This window comes from Mesoplodon densirostris, chromosome 18, assembly GCF_025265405.1.
Source record: "Mesoplodon densirostris isolate mMesDen1 chromosome 18, mMesDen1 primary haplotype, whole genome shotgun sequence".
NCBI classification, from domain to species: domain Eukaryota; kingdom Metazoa; phylum Chordata; class Mammalia; order Artiodactyla; family Ziphiidae; genus Mesoplodon; species Mesoplodon densirostris.
This window is the reverse complement of record NC_082678.1, coordinates 37,423,226-37,441,212: the sequence shown is the minus strand read 5'-3', so window position 1 is coordinate 37,441,212 and position 17,987 is coordinate 37,423,226. Positions and strand designations below refer to the sequence as shown.

Genomic DNA, 17,987 nt, shown 5'->3' with positions numbered 1-17,987 from the left:
AAGAACTCAGTCTGTAGATTGATACTTTGTCCTTTTCAGGTTTAATGTTGCAAAAGTACATTTAGATAGAATATTATTATTATGTTTCCTCCTAGGAGCCATGTATCCCCACAGCCTCATACTCCTTGACAGTCAGGTCTAGAGCTGCCCATTCCAGCCTCCTCTGACTTTAAGCCCAGCTTCTTCTCCTGATCAGTCCAGCTCGAGGTGACTTGGCGTCTCCTGTCATGCTGCCCTGTCCCTTTAATTGTATTATTGATTTAGTATTTTTATTTTATGGCTGTTTAATTTCCCTGGTATTTATGGCCTATTTTCCCCCAACTAAATTGTGAGGATCTCTGAAGAGCAAAGGTCTCACATTTCTTTGAGTTTCTCAGTGCACCTGGTTTGAAGCCATGCCAGTATTGCTGCTCAAAAAAGTTTGAGAATTCTATCTTAATAAATAGCAATTTAATAAAGAGTATCAAATCTTGTGTTAGATACCCCTAAAAAAAAAAAAAAAGAAAGAAAACATTGGTTTTCTATCAGGACTTCTTAGGAGTATTGAAAAGCTATGAAAGCTTCTGTCCTGTAGCAATAACTGTATGTAGAGCATCTGTTTTTTATTTTGGTATTATTGTGGTGGTGGTTTTCCATGAACATTTTTACTGTTCTACCATTTTTTTCTACCCCAGTAGCTTGTAAGCTTGTGTGGTCAAAGTATTACTAGGATATTACTTGGATTGTTTTCAGATACAACCTTTTTTTTGGGGGGGGAGCTCCTCTTTGCATGTGAAAATGAGACCATACAAAGACATGAGAATGTTCCTGGGGAGCTCTTCAGTTTGATTCTTCCATGTGTGCTGCTGTTACTTTCATTTAATAATAATCTCAAAGACAAATCTAAATTGGTTAAAATAAAATGCTCATAATTTATAGAGTTACAGAATATAGAGTCATGTAGATTATCTAGTCTTACGTGTTTTACTGGTGAATAAACTGAGGGTCACTGAATTGAAGGGGTCTGGCCTAAATTGTTACTGTTGGCCAGTAGCAGAATCCAGTCTTCTGTCTTCCAGGGTAGCTCCTTCTGGGACACCATATCATCCATGGGATGAGTCAATGTGATGATTGACTACTACTTAAAACAAAAATTGGGGTGGGTGGGGAATGAGTGGTCAGTCACTCAGCTTAGATATTGAATTTAGGTACTTCCCTAACTTTACATTTCTGCAGTGAAAATATAGCTTGGAAAAATGTGGTATTGATCTACATTAGTACATGATCACTGGGAATTATGTTTCATATTTAATCTGCTATGATGACTGTCTTCTTAAACAGAAATGTCTTTAAGGTTATCTGGACCTACTGATGTTTCATAGAATTTAAGTGTTACAGTGATGGAAATTTTATTATGCCAATGGTTAGATACCTCTGAGATACAAATAGATAGGTTAAATAATTTTATATATTAGTTATTGCTTGCTTCACTTACTCTCAAACTTCTGGGCTTTTTTTTTTTTAAGTGTGAGAAACTTCAATTGTTATATGAAAGCTTAGATAAATAGCATAAACATGAACTATCTTTTTAATGCCATGTTGAAAAGCTCATATGTAATGTTAGTTTTCGATAGGTACTCATGCCATAAAATTTATTTTAAAGGAAAAGGCGTAGTATTCTTTTTAAACTAATGTCCTTACATAAATACTGAAGCATGGCATGTGTGTTTTTTAATAAATTTTATTTATTATTTTTATTATTTGGCTGCATTGGGTCTTCGTTGCTGCCCATGGGCTTTCTCTAGTTGCCGCGCGCGGGGGCTACTCTTCATTGCGGTGCGCGGGCTTCTCATTGTGGTGGCTTCTCTTGTTGCAGAGTACGGGCTCTAGGCTTGCGGGCTCAGTAGTTGTGGCTCATGGGCTCAGTAGTTGTGGCTCATGGGCTCAGTAGTTGTGGCTTGCGGGCTCTAGAGCGCAGGCTCAGTAGTTGTGGCGCACGGGCTTATCTGCTCTGCGGCACGTGGGATCTTCCTGGACCAGGGCTCGAAACCATGTCCCCTGCATTGGCAGGCTGATTCTTAACCACTGCGCCACCAGGGAAGTCCCATAGCATGTTTTTTTATTCCACTTGGGCTGTTAAATAATATGCCTCTTTTGTGTTGCATTAAGAAGGGTTGTTTTTTCCCATTCTGTGCTCTTTTCTGGAATGCTATTTCCCTACCTTACTTTTCCAAACTCTACCGCACCTACATACTGCCTATTGTTTGAGGGGTTTTTTTTTTTTTTTTTTTTTTTTTTTTTTTTTTTTTTGCTGTATGTGGGCCTCTCACTGTTGTGGCCTCTCCCGTTGCGGAGCACAGGCTCCGGATGCGCAGGCCCAGCGGCCATGGCTCACGGGCCCAGCTGCTCCGCGGCATATGGGATCCTCCCAGACCGGGGCACGAACCCGTATCCCCTGCATCGGCAGGCGGACTCTTAACCACTGCGCCACCAGGGAGGCCCCTGTTTGAGGGGTTTTGAGCAACATATCACTTCATCCAGGAAGTCAGTCTCCCTCCACCTCCCTCTTCTCTGAAGAAAAGTATTTTATGGTCTGGAAATTCTTAATGCCTCACTTACGCCTTTGCTATAACGTCATAGTTATTTATGTGCATGCCCGTTTAGTCCCCACTAGACCATAAGCCCATTGTGGGCATGTCTGTGTCTCAGTTATTTTTTGATCCTTCCCCTGCCCCCACTCCCAGAGTAACAGTCTGTCCCCAGGAATGGTGTAGTAGAAATTTGTTGAATGCATAAAAAGCAGCCCAGCTGCTGGAGTTACTTGGTGCAGCTGTGGAAGCTGACGGATACACATGTGGGAACTTGATGATGAGTAGTTTTTGGAAATAAAAAAACAGGTAGAAATTCACCAGTGTCAGTGAGATAAAATGTCTGTTATCAGTGAATTATTAAAGCATTTCTTTAAAAAAGTATTTCTCTCAGTTAACTGGGATTTTGGGGAGAAAGAGAAAGTAAGCGCAGAATCAGTTCATCTCAGATTATTTGTATTTCCAGGTAATATTAGAACATAAATGTGTTAATTTATATATGCAGAGGACTTTGGAGTTCAGTGCTAGGGAAAAAATGTGAATTAGGAATAGTTGGTTTATAGGATTGTTATAAAATCCCTTTGAAGGGATCCCTTTGAAAGAATAGTACTTGATTAGTTTTATGTCAAAAATTAAATTTTTGAGTAGATTAGTCAAGAACAAAGGAAGAGAGAAGTTAAGATTACCAAATTATTTTGATCCCCGCCCCCCGCCAGCAGTTTCTACTTGAGGAATAAAGTTTGGAATGTTCTTTTGTTTTTTTTTCTTCGTTACACATAAACTGAAATTAAACCAGAATAAATTGAGGTTACATTTTTTTAGGAAAATTTGACTAAGTTGTTAGGAGGGCCATAACCTTTATGGTTACAGATTGCCTCTCCCCCCCCATACTTTATTTAACTGATAGGCTCTTTTCTTGACATTTTTGTTGTTATACACAGTTTAGCATCAGAGTAATCTGTTTTCGGCAGTTCATTTCCCTTGGCAGTAGCGCAGGGATTTGTATAATTTTGAAATGTTTTAAATAGTAATCATCATGCCTTTGAACTCCTGTTCAAAGACATGTAACTTTGTATTACTTTTAAGTTCTTTTAATTCAGTTTTGAATAATGATAACTTTTAAGTATTTGGAATGAAATCAAAACTTGTGCTTTCTAGGAGTTACAGCCTAAAATATACAGAGTGTAAATATACCAGAAGTAGGGAGTGTGTAGTCCATTAAGTGAGTGTGTGTGTTTGTGTTTGTGTGTGAGTGTGAGAGAATGGGGTGGGGCAGGAGGAGTGAAGGGGGGAAGGCATCAACTGAGCAGGAGGGGAGGGTGGAAGAAGTTACTCTCTATTTACACAAAACCATTTTAATGAGTGAACTTGTCTTTTATTTATTATAAGTAATACATTATTTTACGGAAGTACAATATGGAAGTATATAAAGAAATTGAAAGCACCACTTCCTAGATGTAACTTGCTAAGTGTTGTGTATTTGTTCAGGTTTTTTTTTTTTTTTTTTTCCTGTGTGTATGTAATTTTCTGTATTATGGGACCATGATATGCTGTTCTTGTGTATACTGTTCCATGTTGGTATTTTTAGAGCTACTTCTATCATTAACAGTTACATAGTATTCCACTTATAAAAAGAAAACACTATAATTTGTTTAATCAGTTTCCTGCCAGTACTGTTTTGTCAGAAAAACAAAGCTGTAGTGAGTTATTTGTGTGTGTGTGTGTGTGTGTGTGTGTGTATTGTATTTATTTTGTATATTTATGCAAGCAACTTTGTAGCATAGATTTCTAAAGTAGTGTTGCAGATATATGAATAGTGTAGATTTGGATGGATATTGTCACAGTGTATGGGTATGCCCCAGACCCTGGCCAGCACTGGATATTACACATTAAAGCATTTTGCCAATTTAAGAAGTGGAAAAAGGGACTTCCCTGGTGGCACAGTGGTTAAGAATCTGCCTGCCAGTGCAGGGGACACGGGTTTGATCCCTGGACTAGGAAGATCCCACATGCCAGGGAGCAGCTAAGCCCGTGCACCACAACTACTGAGCCTGCGCTCTGGAGCCCGTGAGCCCCAACTACTGAAGCCCGAGCGCCTAGAGCCCGTGCTCCGCAACAAGAGAAGTCACAGCAATGAGAAGACCGCGTACTGCAACGAAGAGTAGCCCCCGATCTCTGCAACTAGAGAAAGCCCACGCACAACAACGAAGACCCAATACCGCCAAAAAATAAATTAATTAAAAAAAAAAGTGGAAAAAAAAAGTGATTCTAATTGGCCTTTATCAGTCACTACTGACGCTGAACATTTTTTAATGAAGGGAGTCGTATTTCTTTTAGAAATTATCTGCTTTTGTTCTTTGGTTATTTTTTGATGGGATTATTGGTGTTTTTCAGATTGGTTTGAAGAGCTGTTTACATATTAGGGTATTCACTTTTTACGTATGTGCACATCCCCCTACCCCCCAGCTGTTCTTTTTGTAGTATTATGTAGTCAAGATATATCCAACTGGAACTGTGCTGGCTATGTGACCTTGGGCAGATTACTTAACCTCTCTAAGCCTTAATTTCCTTATTTGTAGAATCGAAATGGAGATAATGTAAATCACATTTAGCATAGTGGCTGGCACACGGTAAGTAAAAATTCTAAATGTTAGCTGTTTTCATTATTGGTCTATATATGGCTTCTGAGTTTCATGCTCTGCTGAGACCTTCCTTAGTCTAAAATTTAAAATATTCATCCATCTATTAAACTGAAAAGGCAAAGTGAGGAATATTAAGTATAGTATGCTACTGCTTGTTTTAAAGAGGAAAAATAATGTGTACATATTTGCTTTTATATCAGAATATTTCTGAAACAAAACCTAAGAAACTGATATTCCTTGTTGCTTGCTGTAGGATAGAGAACTGAGAGGCACATGAGTGAGAGACTTGATTGTATACCTTGACTGTATATATATATATATATATATATATATATATATATATTTTTTTTTTTTGGCTGTGTTGGGTCTTTGTTGCTGTGTGTAGGCTTTCTCTAGCTGCTGAGATTAGGGGCTACTCTTCGTTGCGGTGCGCTGGCTTTTCATTGCGGTGGCTTCTCGTTGCGGAGCATGGGCTCTAGGCACATGGGCTTCAGTAGTTGTGGCACGCGGGTTCAGTAGTTGTGGCACGCGGGTTCAAGAGCGCAGGCTCAGTAGTTGTGGCGCATGGGCTTACTTGCTCTGCGGCATGTGGGATCTTCCTGGATCAGGGCTCGAACCCGTGTCCCCTGCATTGGCAGGCAGATTCTTAACCACTGTGCCCCCAGGGAAGTCCCTTGATTGTATTTTTAAAACAAAGAAGTCTTTAGATTTTAATTTTTTATTGTTCTTTTTTTTTTTTGCTTTGCCTTTCTTTCTTTTCCTTTTTTTAAACTTCTAATTTTGGGGGTCTGTCTGGAATTCATTTCTAGTGTAGGACATGAGGTAGACATATATTTTGGGGGGATAGAGGTGTGTATGGTTTTTCCCCTGAAGTAACCAGTTGTGTCAGCACCATTTGGTGAATAATCCAGCCTTTGCCCCCGTTACCAGATTTGCACCTTTTATCAATTTACTAAATATGTTTGGAACTGTTTCTAATCTGTTATGTTTCCTTGATATATGTTATCATATCCTTTAAATCACTATTGTTGTATAATTTTAATACTAGTAGGGTTAGTCATCTGTTCATTACTCTTTTTTTTTTTTTTTCAGACTTTGGCAATTCTGGTCTATGTATTCTTCTGGATGAACTTTAGAATCATTCTGTGAGGTTCAAAAGGCAATCTTGCTGAGATTTTTATGGGGAATCCTGAATAGTGATTGGCAGTATTGAATTCATAGGTTAATTTTAGGAAAATTGACACCTTTGTGTACTTCCTATCCTTTTGTTCAAACAGACTTTTATGCTCTTCAGTAGATTTTCAAACTTTCCTTCAAATAAGTTCTGCACATTTCTTGTTTCTTTTGTCCAACAAATATAGTAGGGAATCAAACAGGGAGTTTATATTCTAGTGGGGGAAGACAGTATACGTAAAACAAATGAGTGCATTTCAGATTATGATTAATCTATAGAAGAACAAAAAGGGTAACTGGAGGGTGGCTGGGAAAGGCCCTTATGAGAAGATGGCATTTGAACTGAGACCTAATTTTGAGGAGTCCTCGGCCCCAAGGGTGAGCCCGGAAGAGCATTCCAGGCAGAGAGTAAAGAAGGACAAAGGCCTGAGTCAAGGAAGGGCCTGGCCCTGGGTGAGGGAGCTGGAAGGAAGCTCCTTGTGGCCTCCTGAGCAGCTGGGGGGGCGGGTGGGAGCCCCTGGGCCACAGTGAAGAGTTCAGATTCTGTTGGAAGTGCGTGGCAGCTCCGGAGCAGTCTTGAGCAGAAGAGTGATGTGTTCTGATTTATGGTTTAAAAAACATTTGGCTTTTTGAGTGGAGAAAGTATTGAAGTGGGAAGTCCAATTAGGAATTTCTTGCAGCAAGAGATGAGAATGGGGGTAGTCAAGATGGAGAAGCATGGGAGGCTTGGGGGCGGGGCATGGAAGGAAGGCTAGGACTTGCTGTTGGAATGGGTGTGTTGAGAGCTAAGAACTGTTAGGTACTGGGGAGGCCATGTGTGCAAAGAAGAGATGGTCCCTGCCCTCACAGGTCTCTGATGGTTTTGTTTATTATTATTATTATTATTTTTGTATAGAATTCAGTACCTTTTAAGCCAGTTGCTTTTTTTCTACTTTATTTTGGTATATACCTTAGAAGTAGAGTCTGTTCATTAGCCTTGTTTTATTTTGCTTCCTAATCTTTAGCAGTCTCTCTTAGCAGGTCAAAGGGGAGGCAGCAAAACATGATCTTTTAAGAGAGCTCTGAACTAAAAAAATTACCTTGTAGAAGTTACTTAGCCTCTCCAGTGCCTTACTTAGGGGTAATAGTGGAACTACTGGTTTAGGTGAGCTCGTGCACACCATGCTCTTAGTACACTGCTGGGGATGTAGCAAAGGCTCAATAAATGGTTAATTTTTGTTATTATTCTCCTTAGGTATTGTCATGTCTATTAATCCCAAGCATCCAAAGTTAAAAATTTTCTGATCTCAATATCCTGTTCTTTGTTTGTGTTGATGGAGGAGAGGGTTGGTAAATAGTTGTCCTTTTTTTTTTTTTTTTTTTTTTTAAGTCTTTATTGAATTTGTTGCAGTATTGCCTCTGTTTCATGCTTTGGTTTTTTGGCTGCGAGGCACGTGGGATCCCAGCTCCCCGACCAGGGATCAGACCCGCACCCCCTGCACTGGAAGGCGAAGTTCCAACCACTGGACCACCAGGGGGGTCCCAATAGTTGTCCATTTTCACTTTGAAATATATTCATTCTTATAGCTGGAGTGAATATTGCTCAATTTAGATTTTAGGTCAGTACAGTGCCACTGTGCCACAGGATTCTCGGTCATCTGCCTGCTGCCGTCTGCCTGCTGCCGCTGTCTTTGGAAACTTCTCCTTCCTCACCTTAGGTAGGGAGGGATAGAGTAGTGTTGTTGTTTTCACTCAAGAATTATTTATTGAATGCCTGTATTAGATTAATCAAATGATTATGCCCATATTAGTGTGTTCCTTTCACTGTCATACTTTATCGGGGGCAGGGTAGTCTAAAATGTCTTTTATTTTAGCTCCCCTTTATCTGTCTTCTAAGTGAGATGTCAAAAGAGGCCACAAATAAAACACCTTGTTAATGACATTCCCCCAGAGTAACTCCTCCCCGCCCCGCAAAGGGAAGAATGCTTTAGATTATTTTACAGGAGGAATTCTGTCCCAGTTTAGCACCACTCTGATCTCATACAAATTACAGAATTCACTTGGTTGGTTCTAGCCTCTGTCTCCTCTCCTGGAGGCTGGACCCCGAGATAGTCTCAGATGGGCTTTCTCCAAACCTTCGCCAACCCAGAGACTCTTAGGTGGTTGGGATATCCCAGGGGGTGGTCCTTAGCCTCTCCCTGCCTCCTGGGCTTTTGGAGTTGGACTAGAGCTGAACTGCTTTGTGAGAATTAAGGAGACCCGATTTGCCTCAGTTTAGTATGCAGTGTTTGGCACCTGCAGTGTCATGGAGGCCGTTCCCCTATGCCATACTTTTGTATCGAAAAGTATTATTTGATCATTTAAAAGAAAATTGAATTGTGTCTTTTTCCTGCTTTGGTGAAATGTGGACTTCACCTCTGTTGTGACCCTTGGTGGAGTCATTCTTGGTCATCTAAAGAGGCGTCTGTAGTCCTTCCACAGCGAAGTATATTTTTAGCTCTTTTTCCAAGACAGCTTAGGCCACCTTGAAAACCTATCCAAGTACATTTTGATTATGCAGAGATTGTAGGCCAAAAGCCAGGAGTTCCTGGGGAGAAAGGATTTGGGTGGTTTTTTTTGTTTTTTGTTTTTTTTTTTTTTTTAGCATTGCATTTGAAATATTGTTTTGCAAGATAAGTTTCCTGTTGAGTAAATTTGTGTGTGAGTATGTGTGTCTTTATTATGTTAATATGGGAAGATTCAAAGAGAAATTTAAATAGACTGATTTCATTTTACTGTATTTTATTACCTGTTTGCAAAACGTTGGAGGCTAGTTCTGAGTTTATCTCCAAAATTCAGATAAAATGTGTGCTCGTCACTTACAACAATGACATCTGGTTTTAGTATATTATTTTCATCCTAGAATACAATTATATATGTTTATGATATGAGGTTGTTGCACATAAAACCTTGACCAGGTTTCTTAAACATTTCACAGAATTTTTATAGTCCATGAGTCAAGCATGTAACTGTGAGTTAATGAGTTTTGGAGCTATGAACTGAACTTAAAATTGGAAACTGCCATTTAAGGTTTTCCCTTCCCCTTCAGCCTCCACTTTAAACCGATTCTTTTACTTCAGTTGTTTTCAAACTGTCAAGTGTTCTGTGGAGGTGTCTTGGTGAGCCAGGACTGCAGTGAGGGTCCGAGGCAGGATGGGAATGGGGAGGGGGCTGAAAAGACAGATTTAGGTTCCCCGTTCTCCCTGAATCAGAGTATTTCTTCTTTGTGTATTTTATACATTTGGCTTCCATGTAAGATGTTTGAGGAAAGAAAGAGCGCTGGTTAAACAAAGGTCTGAACTGTTGTGGTGTGTCTCGTGGGTAAGTTTTTTTTGTTTTGTTTTGTTTTGCGGTACGCGGGCCTCTCACTGTTGTGGCCTCTCCCGTTGCGGAGCACAGGCTCTGGACATGCAGCTCAGTGGCCGTGGCTCACGGGCCCAGCTGCTCCGTGGCATATGGAATCCTCCCGGACCAGGGCATGAACCCGTGTCCCCTGCATCGGCAGGCAGACTCTCAACCACTGTACCACAAGGGAAGCCCTCGTGGGTAAGTTTTGAGGAAGGATGTCGTAGTGGGCTCTAAGCTGCAGTTCTTGTCACCAGAGGTAGGGCCCGCTTTGACCAATGAATTTGTATCCCAGTAAGGGCTAATCTCTAGTTTTTTTTTTTTTTTTTTTTGCGGTACGTGGGCCTCTCACTGTTGTGGCCTCTCCCATTGCGGAGGACAGTATCCGGACACGCAGGCTCAGCGGCCATGGCTCACGGGCCCAGCTGCTCCGCAGCATGTGGGATCTTCCCAGACCGGGGCACGAACCCGTGTCCCCTGCATCGGCAGACAGACTCTCAACCACTGCGCCACCAGGGAAGCCCTAATCTCTAGTTTTGCTGATGTTTTGTTACCACCTGTGGTGGGCTGATAGTAACTAACTTTAATTTATTTTTAAGATAATTCAAATTAAACTTCACTAAAATCACATGAGAAAACTGGGACATCATGAAGGATTGGTTATGATAAAAGGGAAACACAGACAAATCATTTGACTTATATTTGAGTGACGTTGGATGTACGTGTTGAACTCAGGACTATCATTGCTGAAAATGAAAATAAAACAACCCGAAAACAACACTGTACTCTATAGATAATTTCTCATCATGTAGGCCACTGATGGAAAAAAATTTGGATGACCTTGAGCTAAGATCTTTCCTTTTGCCTCTCCATTCCATTTATAGCTTTATAGGATGTCTGAGTTGGGAGGAGAGCTCAGAGACAGATCACCTGAGCATTTCTTAGGGGTGCAGATTAGAATTACTTGGACAATGTATAAAATATTTGTGAACATTCATACAGTAAAATACATTACAGCAATAGAAAGAATGAAGAAGCTCTTTATGGACTCATGAAAATGATTGTCAAGATGTGTTAAGATGTTAAGTAATAAAAGCAAGATATAGAACCGTATATTATCTACTCTGCTCCCATTTATGTAGGGGGCAGAGTGTGTGTGTGTGTGTGCGTGCGTGCGTGCGTGCGTGTGTGTGTGTGTGTGTGTGTGTGTGTGAAGGCTGTTTCTAAAGTATACTCCAGAAACTAGTAACTTTGGTTGCCTTTTGGAAGAACTGAGTAGAAGCTGGGGACAGGGTGAGAAGCAGATTTTTCCCTCTGTATTTTGTGGTACTTTGAGAAACTCTTAAACCTTACATATATCTATTTCCAGAAACAAAAACAAACAAAGCCCCCCCCCCATGTTGACTTTTCCCCTTCCACTAGCAAGTGCAGGTGTGTAGGAAGGGAGTGCTGCCCAGGTGGTTTTTTTGTTTGTTTGTTTGTTTTGTTTTAATTAGTAGGAAGGAATGGTTTATTTTTATTCATTTATTTATTTTTAAAATTTATTTTATTTATTTATTTTTGGCCGTGTTGGGTCTCTGTTGCTTTGTGCAGGCTTTCTCTAGTTGTGGCGAGCGGTGGCTTCTCGTTGCGGAGCACGGGTCTAGGCCTGCGGGCTTCAGTAGTTGTGGCATGTGGGCTCAGTAGTTGTGGCTCGTGGGCTCTAGAGCGCAGGCTCAGTAGTTGTGGTGCACGGGCTTAGTTGCTCCACAACATGTGGGATCTTCCCGGACCAGGGCTCGAACCCATGTCCCCTGCCTTGGCAGGCGGATTCTTAACCACTGCGCCACCAGGGAAGCCCCTTGGTGGTTTTGTTGGTGGTCTCACCGCACATCTCAGCCCTTCAGAGTAGCTCACTACCTGCTGAGAAAACTGCACAGCATCACAGAAAACACTGGCTTCTCCCATTTTTGCCGCTGACAACTTTGTGACATAGAGAAATGATTGAATTTCTCTGTGCTTCAGATTCCTGGTCTGTGAAAGCGCTGTTAGTTGGGCCTTGGTGGGGAGTAGGCAGGAAGCAGTGTGGGAGGCTCTGGCCCTCTTCTCACCCCTTCCCTGGCTGCTGCTGGGACAGCAGGAACAGTGCAGTGAGTAGTAGTAAGGATGGTAACATTTTAAAAGTTGCTATCTCTTAAGGTTAAATTGAATGGCAGTTCTCTAGAAAATTTTATTTTCTATGCCTAGCTGGGTAGGAATTTGGATTAAGTTGGCGCACTGAATTTTGGTCTTCCCAAATCCCTGAAGATGATGAAAAAGAAAAAAGAAAACTTAAGCCGTGTGTCAATAATATATAGTATTGTATTCTGTATTTCCAACATACGTATCATTCTACAAGTTGTTTTCACTAAGCTTTACTTTTTTTGAGGTTTACGTGTATTGAAACATAGCTGTAGTTTATTCATTGTAACTGCTGTATAGTATTTTATCATATGAATATGGAATTTAAGCTGTCTTCAAATTTGCCTATTGCACTGCTGCAGTAAACATCCTTTTGTATGTACATGCGAGTTTCTCTAGGGTATATCCTGAAATTGCTGGGTTGTAATAAGAATGATTTGCATTTCAGATTGGTGTGGAAAGGCAGACATGTTTAGTAAGGGTTTTGTTTGGATAATTAACTATCAAGTAGTAAAGAAAATACACCTAGACCCCTACCTTACCATTCTTCAGAAAAAAAATTTAGATGATTAAGGAGCTAAATGTATTAAAAAACTTCAAGAAGTGTAAGAAGGAAAGTAGAAGAATATTTGAAAATTTGGGGGTGGAGAAGGTCTTCAGAAAGACAAAACAAGTTATGAATGCTGAAAGAAAATATTTGGAACATAAGGTCACACACCAGCAGAACCCCATGCAGTCTCCCCCACCCAGTCTCAGGCCTGGCCTCAGTCACCCTCTCCCTCACTCCCCCTCAGCATCCTTGCTTTGCCTTAGGGCTTCTCTAGTTTCTCTGCATGGAATGCTCTTGTCCTTTCAAGGCTTTGGCTCAAAAGTCATCTTAGAATATAATTTATTACCCAAACTGGGACCGTTTTGAGAAGGAAATGGAGCATAGTTAATAACTGCACTGGGATAGTAGTTGTAAATTGGGTCTGTTTCAGGAAATTGGGGCATACGGTCATCCTAGCTGAGATTGGCTTTCTACCTGCCAGACATGTCTCCCTTTCCCTTCTCCCATCCTGTTTTATTTATAGCACTTTATCATAGTATTTTTTTTTTTTTTTTTTTTCTTTTTCTTTTTGCGGTATGCGGGCCTCTCACTGCTGCGGCCTCTCCCGTCGCGGAGCACAGGCTCCGGACGCGCAGGCCCAGCGGCCATGGCTCACGGGCCCAGCCGCTCCGCGGCATATGGGATCCTCCCAGACCGGGGCACGAACCCGTATCCCCTGCATCGGCAGGTGGACTCTCAACCACCGCGCCACCAGGGAGGCCCTATCATAGTATTTTTGTTTGTTTGTTTGTTTTGCGGTACCCAGGCCTCTCACTGTTGTGGCCTCTCCCGTTGCGGAGCACAGGCTCCGGACGTGCAGGCTCAGCGGCCATGGCTCACGGGCCCAGCCGCTCCACGGCATGTGGGATCTTCCCAGACCGGGGCACGAACCCATGTCCCCTGCATCGGCAGGCGGACTCTCAACCACTGCGCCACCAGGGAAGCCCTATCATAGTATTTTGTGGTCACTTATTGTCTATGTCACCTCAAGATAAGATGCCAATCGTGGTCTTATTCTATGCCAGCATTTAGAGCTGTTGACACACAGTATATACTGTTCAGTAGATGTTAACTGAATATGTACATGATATTTCTGCCTTTGGCCTTGAAGTATTGTGAAGATGTGATAGACACATGAAAAATCGAGTAGTAGCGGTATATACAAATCATACTTATATAAAACAAAATGTTCTCATTTATAAGAACTTTTTTTGTGGCATGTTCTAAGTAAAATTTTTCATTAGCTGAATTTCTTAAAAAAATTTTCTAAGCTCGTGTATTGGATGTTTAGGACAGTTCCTTGAGAAACATCCTCAGGCATTCATCTTTGGATATATCTGTATTGAATAACCAAATGAATTCCTAGAAGTGGAATTGCTGTGGTAGAGGATATGCATATTTTCAAGGCTGATGCTGTATAAATTGCCATTCTTCTTTAGAAAGCAATTTGTACCCATTTTACATACACACCAGTAATGTGTGAAACAGTACCTTTTTCTCTAAACCTTCACCAGACACTAAGCATTATTTTTTAATATTTTGCCCGTTTCTTTGTTTTACTTTTCTGTCATTATTGAAGTTGACTTCATTAATTTTATTTCTTTTGTTAATCCCATATTTCTGTCATGTCTTATATTTCTGTTGTGATCATTTTTTCTTATTGATTTGTAAGATACATATGTATATCAGAATTTTGCTGTTGTGCTTTTTCTGGTTTGCGGTTTGCCATTTTAGGGTGTTTTTGGTCTACAGAAAAATTTTTTCTCTGTCAAAGATAACAACCTTGTTGTTTGTGCTTTTGGGGGTTGTGCTTAGGAGGGTGTCCTCTGTCCCTCGTTTGTCTATGTGTTTCTGTTAGGTTTCTTGAAAGTCCTGCAAACGTTACCTGGTCTTTTGAAGGACCTCAGATTGGAAATCACTATGGGAATATCAGTGTCCTTAATTTTCTTGCCTTATCCTAAGCATCAAGGAACAAATTAAAGGGACAAAAAGCTTTCTGGAGAGAGATTTAGGACAGAAACCTAAGACTGGATGCAGTAACTCTCTAATACTGTATTTCAGCAAAAAGATATCTGCTTATAAGATACTGTTGTTTACCTCTAAGATTAAAGGAAAGGTACTACTCATGAAACCATAAAATGCTAGTGATTGTGGGATGGATATTGACTTCAGAGTTTTTAAGATATGAACACTTGGGTATTAGAATTCATGAACTATGGAATATGTCAACTTGGACTGCAGCACAGTTGTTTTTAAATCTTGTGGTTGCATTGTATACTTTTTTTGCTTGTTTGATTTTGGCTAGGTAATTTTTTAAAAAGCTTTATTGAGATATAATTTATGTACCTTAAAATTCATCCATTTACATTGTACAATTCAGTGGTTTTTAATATATTAGAGATATGTGCAGATACCACTACAGTCAATTTTAGAACATTTTCATCACCTCAAAAAGAAACCCCAATACAATGGAATATTATTCAGCCTTAAAAAGGAAGGGAATTTTGATACATGCTAACACATGGATAAACCTTGAAGACTTCTGCTAAGTGAAATAAACCAGTCACAAAAGGACTGGTGACTCATATGATTCCAACTATATGAGGTCCTTAGAGCAGTCAAGTCCATAGAGACAGAAAGTAGAATGGTGGTTCCAGAGGCTGGGGGAGGGGATGGAGAGTTAGTGTTTACTGGGTGTAGAGGTTCTTTTGGGGAAGATGAAAATGCTCTGAAGATGGATGGCGTGATAGTTGCACAACAATGTAAATGTACATAATGCTACAGAAATGTACACTTAAAAATGGCTAAAATGGTGAATTTTATGTTATGTATATTTTACGACAGTGAACAACAAAAGAAACCCCATACACTTAAGCCATCACCTACTATTCCTCCACCCCACCCCACCATCCCTAAGCACCCACTAATCTACTTTCTGTCACTATGGATTTGGCTGTTCTGGACTTTCATATGAAAGGAATCATCAGTCACTATGATCGGCTTCTTTTACTTAGCATATGTTTGAGAGTTTGTCTAAGCTGTAGCGTATATCGGTGCTTTGTTCTTTTTTGTGGCAGAATAATATTCCCTTGTATGAGTATACCTGATTTTATCTATCTGTTCCTCCGTTGATGGACGTGACATTTGGATTGTTCAAGGTTTGTATAGTTATTTTGGGACTTAACTTGAGATCTCATGATTCTAAGATGTAAAAACCTACTCCACCTGCATTAAGCAAAGAGGACTTACTGTGAGACTATGTAGGCAGTTTAACAGGTATCCAAGGAGAAAGAAAGAAATACAGCGCCTTCTCGTGGGGGCTGATTCAAGGAGTGTGAGCCTAGGCAGTTCCCAGTGTGTCCCGGGGGGGCCTTCGAGGTCTCTGGGCTCCACTTCTCTCTGCTCCTGTTCTGGTCTGTGTCTGGACTGGCATCCTCTGCCCCGCTGTAACTTCTCTGGCACATGCCCTGGCTCACCTTGACTCCTACTTCGCAATAGCTAACGTTCTCAATTCAGATTCCTGGAGGGGGATATGATTGGTACAACCCAGGTCCAGTAGAGTAGTTCACTTGACGTAACATCATGTCAAAGCCACACCTTAACAGGGCCAGAGTTTCTAGGAGTGCAGGGTAGAAGGAGTGCAGGGACCTGGTGTGACCTCCCTCTGTAGGGCACTAATGCTAGTCAATCTAAAGATGACCTGATTCTCTAGGCCAGTGGTCATCAAACTTTTTGGCCTCAAGACTCCTTTTATACTCTTAAAAATTATTTGGGACTCCAAAGAGCTTTTGCTTATGTGGGTTATATATGTTGATATTTACCATATTAGATATTAAAATGGGGAAATTTAAAAAATATTTATTTAAAAATAATATAAACCCAAATCTTAACATAAATAACATTTTAATAAGTATTTTCCAAAATATAACAAAAAATTTGATGAGAAGAGTGGCATTGTTTTACATTTTTGCAGACCTCTTCTGTATCTGAAAAGAAGGTAGCTTGTTTCTCATTTCTGCTTCTGCATTCAATCTTGCAATGTTTTTTTTTATATATATATACATTTACTTTTTTTTTTTTTTTTTTTTCGGTACGCGGGCCTCTCACTGCTGTGGCCTCTCCCGTTGCGGAGCACAGGCTCCAGACGCGCAGGCCCAGTGGCCATGGCTCATGGGCCCAGCCGCTCCGCGGCACGCGGGATCCTCCCGGACCGGGCCACGAACCCTTGTCCGCTGCACCGGCAGGCGGACTCTCAACCACTGCGCCACCAGGGAAGCCCTACATTTACTTTATTTATTTATTTTTGGCTGCTTTGGTTCTTCGTTGCTTTGCGCGGCTTTCTCTAGTTGGGGCGAGCGGGGGCCACTCTTCGGTGCGGTTCGTGGGCTTCTCATTGCGGTGGCTTCTATTGTTGAGGAGCATGGACTTTACATGCGCAAGCTCAGTAGTTGTGGCTCGCGGCTGAGTAGTTGTGGCTCTCAGGCTCTAGAGCGCAGGCTCAGTAGTTGTGGCTCATGGGCTTAGTTGCTCTGCGGCATGTGGGATCTTCCAGGGCCAGGGTTCGAACTGGTGTCCCCTGCATTGGCAGGCAGATTCTTAACCACCGTGCCACCAGGGGAAGCCCCAGTATGTTTTGTTGGAAATTTATGAAGAAAAGCTAACCTCAGGTAGACATGTATTTAGAAAAGGGAGGGGGTATTTTAATAGCCTTTTAACATAATTTTGGATATTCTTTGATATCACACCCAAACCAGACAAATGGTAAATTTTTAAAGGTTAGTTACTGTGTAGGATCTGAAACCATATTAGTAAACCTTTCATATTCTGTCACATTAAACACTTATTGGTTTGTCTTGCGCCTATTTATTTAACTGTGGTAAAATGTTTTGTACTTTAAATAAATATTTCATTCACGCCTTATTTTGTAATTCTGTATTGGTCATTTGGAAAATATTGATTCATTGAGTTATGCAGATCTTCAGATTTCATTATGTAATATCAAAAACTCACACTTGTTAATACCACCACCAGTCTTGCCAGAAAAGTCTTTAAATGTGGGGAAGCCGTCAGGCTCATGGTGGCAGGTGGAATTTTTTCCAAAATCCTCATTTTCAAAAAAAATTTGGCAGTTGTTTTTCTTGAAGTGATAGGCTCACTTTGTTCTTCCTTGAAAGCTTTTCTATCCCTAATGCCTTCTTAGGCTGTCATTTTGGGGCAGAATTATTTAATAAAGAATATTTCCTCTGCACAAATGCTTACCTTATAAATACTCTTGAATCCTTTTAACAATTGACTTTTTCACAACCCCCAAATTTACAGCCATAGATTTTTGTTTTTGTAATATGTAATATTTGTGTTTCAGATATTTACTGAAAGAAGGATGTTTACTGAGCAGTTGCTATGTGCTGGCTCCTGAGCTAAGATTTTATGTGTATTCACTTTATGTAGCTACTGGTATTATTTGTGATATGTTAAAGAAACTTTTTTAAGTAT

At 40.7% G+C, this 17,987-nt stretch overlaps 1 protein-coding gene across 15 annotated transcripts in view; it reads left to right on the top strand.

Annotated features, from left to right (window-relative positions):
- The window catches only part of NCOR1 (nuclear receptor corepressor 1), a 149,383-nt gene that overhangs the window by 4,321 nt on the left and 127,075 nt on the right, over positions 1 to 17,987 (top strand). Inside the window, exon 1 of one of the 15 annotated variants that reach the window (XM_060082961.1) lies at positions 5,182 to 5,197. The exons of 13 other annotated variants lie outside the window; for them this stretch is intronic. The gene's annotated coding sequence lies outside the window, so the exon portion shown is untranslated. Of the gene's footprint in view, positions 1 to 5,181; positions 5,198 to 9,927; positions 9,947 to 17,987 lie in introns of those variants that run through there. One more of the 15 variants, XM_060082963.1, reaches the window with a different exon arrangement.